This window comes from Syngnathus typhle, linkage group LG16, assembly GCF_033458585.1.
Source record: "Syngnathus typhle isolate RoL2023-S1 ecotype Sweden linkage group LG16, RoL_Styp_1.0, whole genome shotgun sequence".
NCBI classification, from domain to species: domain Eukaryota; kingdom Metazoa; phylum Chordata; class Actinopteri; order Syngnathiformes; family Syngnathidae; genus Syngnathus; species Syngnathus typhle.
Window position 1 is genome coordinate 11,847,085 of NC_083753.1, and position 9,675 is coordinate 11,856,759.

Sequence of the window (9,675 nt, forward strand, 5' to 3'; positions counted from 1 at the left end):
ACCTCATATTATATACAGTAAAAGTTACAAAACAAACTGACAAATAATCAGACGAGTAAAAACTGGTCAATTATTAAAAAAAAAAAAAAAAAAAGAGATTAAAAGTGAAGACAATTTGCAGTTCTAGTACTGACACGAATCTAATGCACAATTTGTCTTCGCGGGCCACATAGAATGATGTGGCGGGCCGTATCTGGCCCCTGGGACTTGAGTTTGACACCTGTGCTCTAAACAGTTAATCAATTATCATAATAATTGTCAAATAATTTGATAATTGATTAGTTATCATTGACTGTTACAATCGTTATTAATTGTTGCACTTGAGGGAGCTGCGCAAACCACTAAACTGGCAACATGCTACCATTGCAACGTAATTTTCTTTATTTTTATAAATTAAAAAAAAAGGCACAAACAGGACAAATAGACTGTTAATTAACGAATTTTGATCATGCTATGCATAATTGTACTTCTGTTTCCCTATAGATGGATAATGGATAGAGCATAGGTTTTAATGATGCTCTGCTGCCGTCTTGTGGTTAAATGAAGTAAGTGCAGATAAGAATAAGAGCGCTTCAGTCTTATTTTATCATCCAGTTTTTTTTTTTTTCATACACTGATGATTGTATGTGCTTGCAACTCATATCACATGACAAGCAACATTTGAAGGAAGGAAGGAAGTCTTCATTCCTAACGGGCCAACGCTTTTTACCGGTTTATAGTCACACACTCTTCCTGTTTTTCACTCCCCACTAACCAATAACAAACAATACAAGGAAAGGGGGTCTGCTCTTTGTCTAGACGGCGGCCCATCAGCTGCGTCTGATGTGATTAAGAGTGCAGTCCAACAACAACCATAACAAGTGACCTGTCTATCTGAGGTCACCTAGAAGAAAGAAGCTTGGATTCTCCTCCTCTCCCTTAAAAAAAAAAAAAAACCCAACAAAAAAACATGATCTAATCTGGTGAAGATCACGTTACTTTCCTTTCCATTGACAACAGGAAACCATTCTATTGCTTTCAGCCCGAGGGTAAGTAATAAGCCAAGAGAAGCCACTTAACATGCAACTCTACAAAAAAAATGTTCAAAGATGATAGATTGCACTTAATGAAGATATATGTTTACACTAAGCGAATGCTATTGGCTGCAATAACATGTTTTGTTACATAGAGGGCAGAGTGACACAACGATCGCATTTCTCGAGTTTCTTAAGGCCGCAAGGCAAAGTTGCAGTACTATATCTATCCAGTTACACAAAAGTGATTTTCTTATGAATAAACTTAAAGCACTTTTTTACTCAAATCTGCATTGATTTCAGTGCAGCAATCATACTTAGTCTCTTACAGATTGAAATGACACTGAGAACTCCTTGCCTTGCAGTGTCATGTTAGTACAAAACACAACAAAAACACTAAAAACTGCACGCACAACTGCAAACACCTTGAAGTGTGTCAGGCTTCCAAAACAATAACTGACAACAGCATGACTAATTTGATGCTGTCTGACTGTTTTAGAAACTCAAAGTAGACTAATTTCCAAGTTGACAGTCAACATCACTGTCCCGCCATGCAGGTTGCGTGCATGTGTGAGTACGTGCACGCGTGTGTCTGTGTCAAAGTTGGTATAGGGGCAGACTTTCTGGAGCCGGCTCTCCTGTGCCCTCTGATGACTAGACGCTGGTCAGACCCACCTTGAGCCGACGCCATGATGGGAGGGGCAAAGTAAGTGAGGGTTTGAAACAAGATCAGACAACACGTTGAGAGGTGACACACGCAGGAAGGTGAGGAAAAAAAAAGTGAGAGTAAGCGGAGGAGAGCAAAAGAAAGACAAAGGGAGCGAGGAAACTGCATAAGGGAGCACGATGGAAGAAAGACACAATAAGAGGGAGAGAACACTAAAAGTCTTGCCCGAGGCATCATTTGTGTGTCAGAGTCGGGTGCACGGAGGCCAAGAACGGTGTCATACGCAGCTGAACACATTCATTGTGAACACATACTGGCAGCCAACACACACATCTGGAGTTCTCATAATGAAATGCAGTCGGCTGCAAAGTTTTTCCTGAGCACATATACTTTAGAAACACCAAGACTATGCCTTGTTAAGATCGTTTAATTGTAACGCAATCCGTACCTTGGCGCACGTGTAAAAGTTATAACAACAAGCATATAGAATACAGTATATTAGCATCTGCATTCATTGGTGTCAGTCATTTGGCGGGTTTTAGTAGTGGGGGGGAAGTAAGAATCCATATTTATCAAGGGGGATATTTTCCAGACCCACCCACAATATAAACTGCACTATGCAGAGACCATCTTTAAACATTTAAAATTTGTGTTGTCTCTTTAGACAGTGTCAAACAAATTGAAACATATGAAAACAGATCTTTTAAACAGAAAAAAATGCATGCATTAAATTAATCGACAATCGAGTATCTCATAGTGACGGGAAAATGAAGCTTCGAGTATGCTTCATGAACCGGTTGTTTTTTCGACTCCTCCAGATGGCACTGTTGGTTAAAAAAATTAGTTTAAGAAAGGGTGAGTCAGAGTACTTTGTGCCCTATGTTAAACCGAGTGCCATTTAGAGGGCTCGATAAACACAACTGGTTCATGAACCACTTTGAAGCCTCATTCTTCCGTCACTAGCATGTCTACTAAGTAAGCACTAGTAAGGTACGCCCATATTCAACATGCCCATGCCTTGTTATTAGTGGAATTATCTAATTATTTGCATTCATCAGTGTCAGTTTTGTCATATTATATGTAACTCCTGAGTATGTGGATAAAATTTTGTCTCCAGTGCAAAAAAATAAAATGGAAGCAGTCTGCATTCAACAGTGTTGCAATCATCTGTCTTGTCAGTCTTAAAATTTATCGACAGAATTTATAATACTCAAGCTGCAGGAGCCGGTCACACGCGCTCACACACGCACACGCGCGCACACACACACACATACACAAACACACACACACTGCCAAGTTGCCCGTGTGCAACATATCCTCCACTTTCCCCTCCTCTTTTCAACATCCTTGCACGATACACAAGAGTTGCACTCAGGTTACACGTCCAGGTTGGACCTCTCGATTGCTCCCCGGGGCTGTCAGGAAGAGAAGCGGTTGGAAGGCGGGAGGGGACGAGAGGGATGGGATGGGATGGAGGGGGTTGGGGTGGAGTGGGGTGAAAAAAGAGGAGATGATGGAAGGAAGGTCCACAATAACAGTCTGTTTCCTTGCGTGTTGATGCCTGCAGCCTAACCTTACCGCACCTGTTGTGGAGCCTCACAGTAGCCGGACAGCGATATGGGTTCGCTGGGGGCTGTACGAATTTGGCCAGTGATCTCATGTGGCACCTGCATCATGGTCCAAAGCCAGCTGGGCATAAGCCAAGCCTGGATACAAACTTGATGCACTTTGTCAATATCCTTTCACACTCCCCACGCACTTGACGACCCCTCTTGCCTCCCGATGAACCGGACAGCGTGAGCGTGCATGCTCGAATGTGTGCGAGTGTTCCTTTGCCCTCCGACTTACTAGGCTGGGTAATTGGGTAAGTGTATAATAAGGTTGGTCATGGGTATCTGCACCCATGCAGCATGGGTTTCAAATGTGATCCAGGCAGCAATTTGCAAAAGAACTGTGGATTGTGTTTACGATTTGGGCCAGCGCTGTGGAGGAGGGACAATGTGAGAAGTCATTTTTGGAGTTTGGTTCTAACATGACTTACACTACCAAATTGATTGTTTATGATTAGTGTGTAAAATAATATATAGTATTAAGTAGCAAAAGTAGCAAAAAAAGTCATAAAAAAATAAATAATAATGAATAATAAAATAATAAAAAATGATTACTTAAATATTAAATGAAATATGAACACAATTTAAGTAAAATATCATTTTGATAAATTAATTTTAAAATAAATAATTTTAATTAATTAACCATAAGAACATTTTTCTCACTCAGTCTCAGTCATGGGCAGTGCACAGTATCAAATGAATTAAATAGTGAATTCATAAATAATGAGTCACATACTGTAATTAAATAAGAATAACGAATAAAGTAAAAGTAAAATGTGGCCAGAACGCTTCTCTGTGGTCACATTTCCTTCCGTCCATTTGACCTCATTATGTCACGGATGAGCTCAGGGCACAAAGACTACAACAATAATACGGACAATTCATCCAAAGACCATCATGCATCGTTCTGGAAAAATGGAAATAATCACGCACGCACGCAGAGGACATGCAAACTCCACCAGGGGAGTCTGGAGCTGAGATTTTAAACTCAAACCTCAGAACTCTGAGGCAGATGTGTTAATAACTGCAGCTTTTGCAATAAATAGAACAGTTCCCCTCGTCTAAAAGCATGCGTCCCTCTCTGATTGCCCAATTAGAGGGATTGTGTGACCACACCATAAAGAGCAACTTGGAACTTGTCATCCCTCATTGCCTGTGCTCATAACCGGAAATGAACTAAGCAGGGCCGTTGAACTGCATCAACTCTCTGCGGGATTGTTCCACCAGTGATGACATGTCCTCTTATAGCAGCTAAGCAAAACACAGTTTTCCCTAGTTACACTTTTATGAAGACATTTTTGTTTGCTTTTGAGAATCCAATAGGAAACTAGATAGAAAAGCCGGAAATTACAGAGTGGGGAAGAAGAAGGAGGCAAGAGTTGCTATTTATGCTATTTCAGGCCTAATTTGCAATGTCTTATCAGATGTGACATTTTCAGAGCTTGACAAGGCACGGTCACCTGTTAGCAGAAATGACTCAGACGCTAGTGACAGACAACAAACTGGTCAAGTAACGGGGGCACAAGCTGTTGCGCAAAGCAGCCTCAAATAAACAAGTGTTCATGTTGTTTCCTGACTCTGACAAGGCTGTCAGTGGACATTAGCGCTCCTCTCATTTTTTCCATGCTCTTACCAGCGCACACCTCCACTCTCTCTGGAGCTCCTTTATCGAGCATGTTTCTTTTAATAAAAGAGCCCCTCTCTCTCCGAGACCATTTACTTTGGAGTATATGTCTTTTTCCCTCTGTGCCCCCTTCAAATCCTTTTCACCCTCCCCCTTCTTCTCCCTGTTTGACCAAGTCTGTATTTGTTGTGAGACAAGGCGGTCTCTGTCTGAGGACCGCGCATGTGTGAATACGTGCATCTGTGTGTATGTCTTGTGTGTGTTTGCAACTGTTGATATCTGCTTTGCGCCATCATGCTTGTGTGTGTGTTTAAGCGAGCCCGGACTGGGCCTCGAGGGCAAAACACTCCCCCGCCACATCTCCACCCCCGTCTCTTTTTGTCCTCCCAACCATCTCCCAGAGATGGATGTGTCTCCAGGGAATTGGCCCCAGAAGAAAAGCACCTCCAGCCCGCACATATTAAATTCTGCTGAGCAAATACAATATGCTGATGTGTTTTTTTCCCCTCCCTCTCCCCTCATGATTTTTGAAAAGAGTCTGTGAATACATCTTTAAGTGGAGTTGGACAGTTTTAAAACTTTTGAAGCAGAATTGTTATGCTCACATTGTGTAAACTTGCAGAAAACATCCATCAGTATGAAAGTGAGCATTTTTTTTGCTAACGTACCTTCAGGAAATACATTTTAGCGCCACTTGAGCGTCCTCAGCACAAAATCACAACACAGCCATATGTACTGCAGCCTTCTTTTCCTTTTCTAATGAATCTACTCACCCCCCCTTCACTCCCCCTCCTCAAACACTCCTCCCCCAGGCTTAAGGCTCGGCACCTGTGGGCCCCTCTCCCCCGCCGCAACACCCCCCCCCCTCCTCCTCCTTTTGCATGTGTGAAGGAGCTCATTTCTTGACAGACCGTGCCTTAAGCACCCTTGTAAAATTCCGATTAATATGATGTGCACTCAAAAACACTTAAAATAAAAACAAACTTATTTTCTGGCAAAATTTGACAATTTCTGCAATGATTTGTTTCTATATCTGACTGTGTTTACATTTACTGAAAAACAAAATAAGCAACTACAAAAAAGGGACGTGACAACATCGATGCAGCAACAACACAAGCTTAATAACCAGATACGCACCAATAAATTTATGAACAAATTTCAACCTACTCCTTCATATTTATTTCATTTGGAAATCTTGACTTGCTACTGCAGTGCCGTACTTGTTTATTCAACTCTTTTATTGACGCCGTGGCTGTGCTCCTCATTCTTATGAGATTTTAGAAGTAGAAAGAGGTTTTAATAGTTGTGCACCTGCTCTGATAGCACTATAAAACAGTTGGGGGTAAGAAAGTTTATTACCACATCACCATTAGTTGAAGCTCGCCAAGACTCCACTGCCCACACTATAAGCTCCACCAATGGATTTTGTTTAATTCTTTGTCACTTCTCACTCTGATTAAAAGCTTTCACCAACATGAAAGCTTGCAAGGCTCCTTTCTGGCACCCACTAGCATGGCGCTCTCCCAAACACATGGCTTTGATAGTCACCCTCCTGATTTAATCCACTTGTTTTGTGTTTTGGAGTACGTGTGAAATGTGCTTTCGTATCAAGACTTTTTTGCTCTGTCACACAGATGTGATTCAAATGTCTGCATTCTTTGCTTACTATATGTGACACCAAATGCATTTTTCGGTTAGCCGAGTGAGGTGGGAATAAAGAACTGAGAGTCTTAGAATCATCTTGACTCGGAGATCAGGCAGTATTTTTCTATTAGCATCGGTGGTAAATAAAAAAATATTTTCACAGTTGACTTACAGTCATCCTATAGCCACTGTCTGTTAGGATGGATGTCCCATTGAATTTTTCATAGACCTTCTCAATTTGCTCTAAAATGAATGAAGACCCACTCTTGTAAACGTCAAACATGTTCGGTAGATCATCGTTTCTTATGTCTGTGATCAACACTGATGTATTGTGACATTCTACGCAACGATAGCAGATTGACCTAGAGCTTGGGAAGTAAATAAATCAACACCTGGTTGTGGTTGAATTTTTCATGCTCTATTTTGTGGCAGTCAAGATGTGCTCTGGCACTTTGCTGCCTCTCACGGGTCAGTTGCGACAGACAGACATCTAATTTAGGCGAGGTAGATCATAGCCAGTCTTATGAAAGTAAATAATGGGATGTTGGGTGACTCTGGTGCATTGATGCTGTGTACCATAATTGATATGGACACCACAAACCACAAAAAAAAAAAAAAGCTGAGTAAGAAACCATGTTATCTCCTTACTTGCAACAAATATGATTTTTTTTAAATATCCTAAAATCAAATTTCTGATAACCCTACAAACATTTTTTGTTTCAATAAGCTTAAACCCTTTTTTTTTTTTTTTTTTTTGCATTATCTTTGCGTCATAACCTGTGCGATCTTCAAACAACTATGACCTTCGGTCGTCGTTAATCCTCATCATGTGACCGCAGGGCAGTTCGAATGAAACATCAATGGCCGACGCCGAGCAATTTAAGTCGCTCCATCAAAAGGCGTCAGAGACGAGACGGTTACTCTTGAGTCATGCTGGTGGCTTTAATGGAACTCTCTAATTAGGCACCAGAGGAGCAAACAAGACAAAAAAGCCAAGAGGCTTTGTTTTCCCAAAATGACTCAAATGCGGGCATCTGTCTTCATCTGCTTGCTGTAAATGCACATTAAACACTGACCACACTAAACTACACTTGTGTGTTTGGTTCTCCGGCTAAAGAAAGTTTTCACACAAAGGCTCCACAGGCGCTGCCAAATGCTGTCAGCTGGCCACTTTCCAATAAGAGACTGTGAGCCAGACACACCAATAACATCCACTTCACTTCCTGTAATGATTCACCTGGACGCTGGGCAGTAGTCAACAATAGCGCCCCACTGGGAGAGAGGATTAAGCCTTTTTAAATAAGCTCCATTGGCAAAAACCTCCTAATGGGACAGTGATTACTAGGAGACCGGTTAGACAGGGTGCTGGTAATTTTGCAGAAGGAAGCAAGGCGAAGTTATTTTTTTAAAAATGGTTTGCGCTGTTGTGGGTGAGAACACAACTGCTTTGATCAATGTGACTCCTCTTATTGAGGCACAATGACAGCATGGAGACACGTGTGGAAAGGGATTTTCTACAAGAATAGAGCCTTAAATACATCAAATTGAAACCATATAAACCTGGTTTAAAAAAAAGCACAAGCTATGAAATATTTAATACCGTATTTTCCGGACTATAAGGCCCACCTAAAAACCTACAATTTTCTCAAAAGCCGACAGTGCGCCTTATATATGGACCAAATTCCTAAATTTAAACTGGCCCGAAGCATTGTGTCATGAAATCAATCATAAGTGGCCCACTGAAGACTATGAATCATGAATCAAAAAGACTATGGATCATTATTTTGTGATTATAAAGTAATATGTTGCATCTGAAGTTGAAATACAACAGGTAAAATGGAGAATGATTTGATTTGGAATACAAATCTGACATGATGCATTAATTGTACGCCTTACAGTCCAGTGCGCCTTATATAAGGAGAAAATTTTAAAATGGGCCATTCATTGAAGGTGTGCCTTATAGTCCGGAAAATACGGTAATACAAGGAACAAATGAGCCAAGGGGTGAGGCTGAGTAACTTTTACCACTTTCAATAGTGTATACACAATTCAGCTCATGGTCATGTGTAACTGTATTGAAGAATTGCACCCCACTGCAGTGTGACCTCAGTCACATGATTCAACCTCACACGTTGTATTCGTGCACTTACAGCAGAGATCAACAAATGTTTATGAATAGCAGCCCCTCATTAGCACTGTTTTCATGTGATCAGTTTGCACGCACGCACACACAAACACAGACGTCTAAACAGTTGGATACAAAATCACACGGGTTCACGCGCACACAAACACACCACATGACCAGATGAAGAGGAACCATTGTTCAGTATCACAGGACCTTTTTAACACAGATGCACACAATTCTCCTTCTGCAATAGAAGGGTAAGCAGCAGCATTGGCCTTGTTTTGATATTCTGTGGTTCACATACTTGCAATGATTAGAGACACACAGACGCTCCCTCTGTGTCCACGTCGTATCACTACTTCGTCTGTGTTTCCAACATAAGACAAATCAGTGTCACAGCAATGCAGTCGCATTTGCGGCAACCACAAGCTGTAATAAGGCTTCACCAAGCTGTCATTGTGGCAGGCAGTGACAGTGGCGGGCCATTAGCTTACCGAGCCAGAGTGGGTGAGGTCAAACCCCTGACCCCTGTGACTGAGCATTGAGTGGGTGAGAGGGGGAGGGGAAGCCGGATCAAAGTTCAAAAGGTGATAGGGGTGGAGACGTTTGACCAGAGCTGACCTCTGGTCCCCATTTTGTGGAGACAAGTCATAAGACAAACATAATCAACTATGATTTATGAGCTAATGGACTTTTTTTTTGTATGATGTAACATTTTTGTTCACAGGCAACTTTCTAGCTGCTGGACGTTTACGACTTTAACCTTTACGTCTCAAACTTGTAAACCTCGCGAGGCTCGCGTACTCTGTCTGAAGCTAAATAAAGAAGACAAAGCGACTTTCACAGTTGTGTGTGCAGTGGGAGTCAAGTGGCGCAGATGCTTTTGTAAACCAAATTGAATACAGGTACTAAAAACTTGAATGTGGACCAATATTAGCCATGTACGTATATTAACCACATTGTCACACAATGTTTATTCTTGTGAGTCTAGT

The 9,675-nt window shown here is 41.5% G+C and overlaps 1 long non-coding RNA gene across 1 annotated transcript; it reads right to left on the minus strand.

Moving 5' to 3' along the window:
* Window positions 1–2,091: 2,091 nt before the first annotated feature.
* On the minus strand, window positions 2,092–3,577 carry LOC133169397 (uncharacterized). The gene is made up of 2 exons (XR_009718408.1): window positions 3,264–3,577; window positions 2,092–3,095 (listed from the first exon to the last, which is right to left on the minus strand). It is a non-coding gene; the product is annotated as an uncharacterized LOC133169397 (long non-coding RNA).
* Between the last annotated feature and the right edge of the window lie 6,098 nt (window positions 3,578–9,675).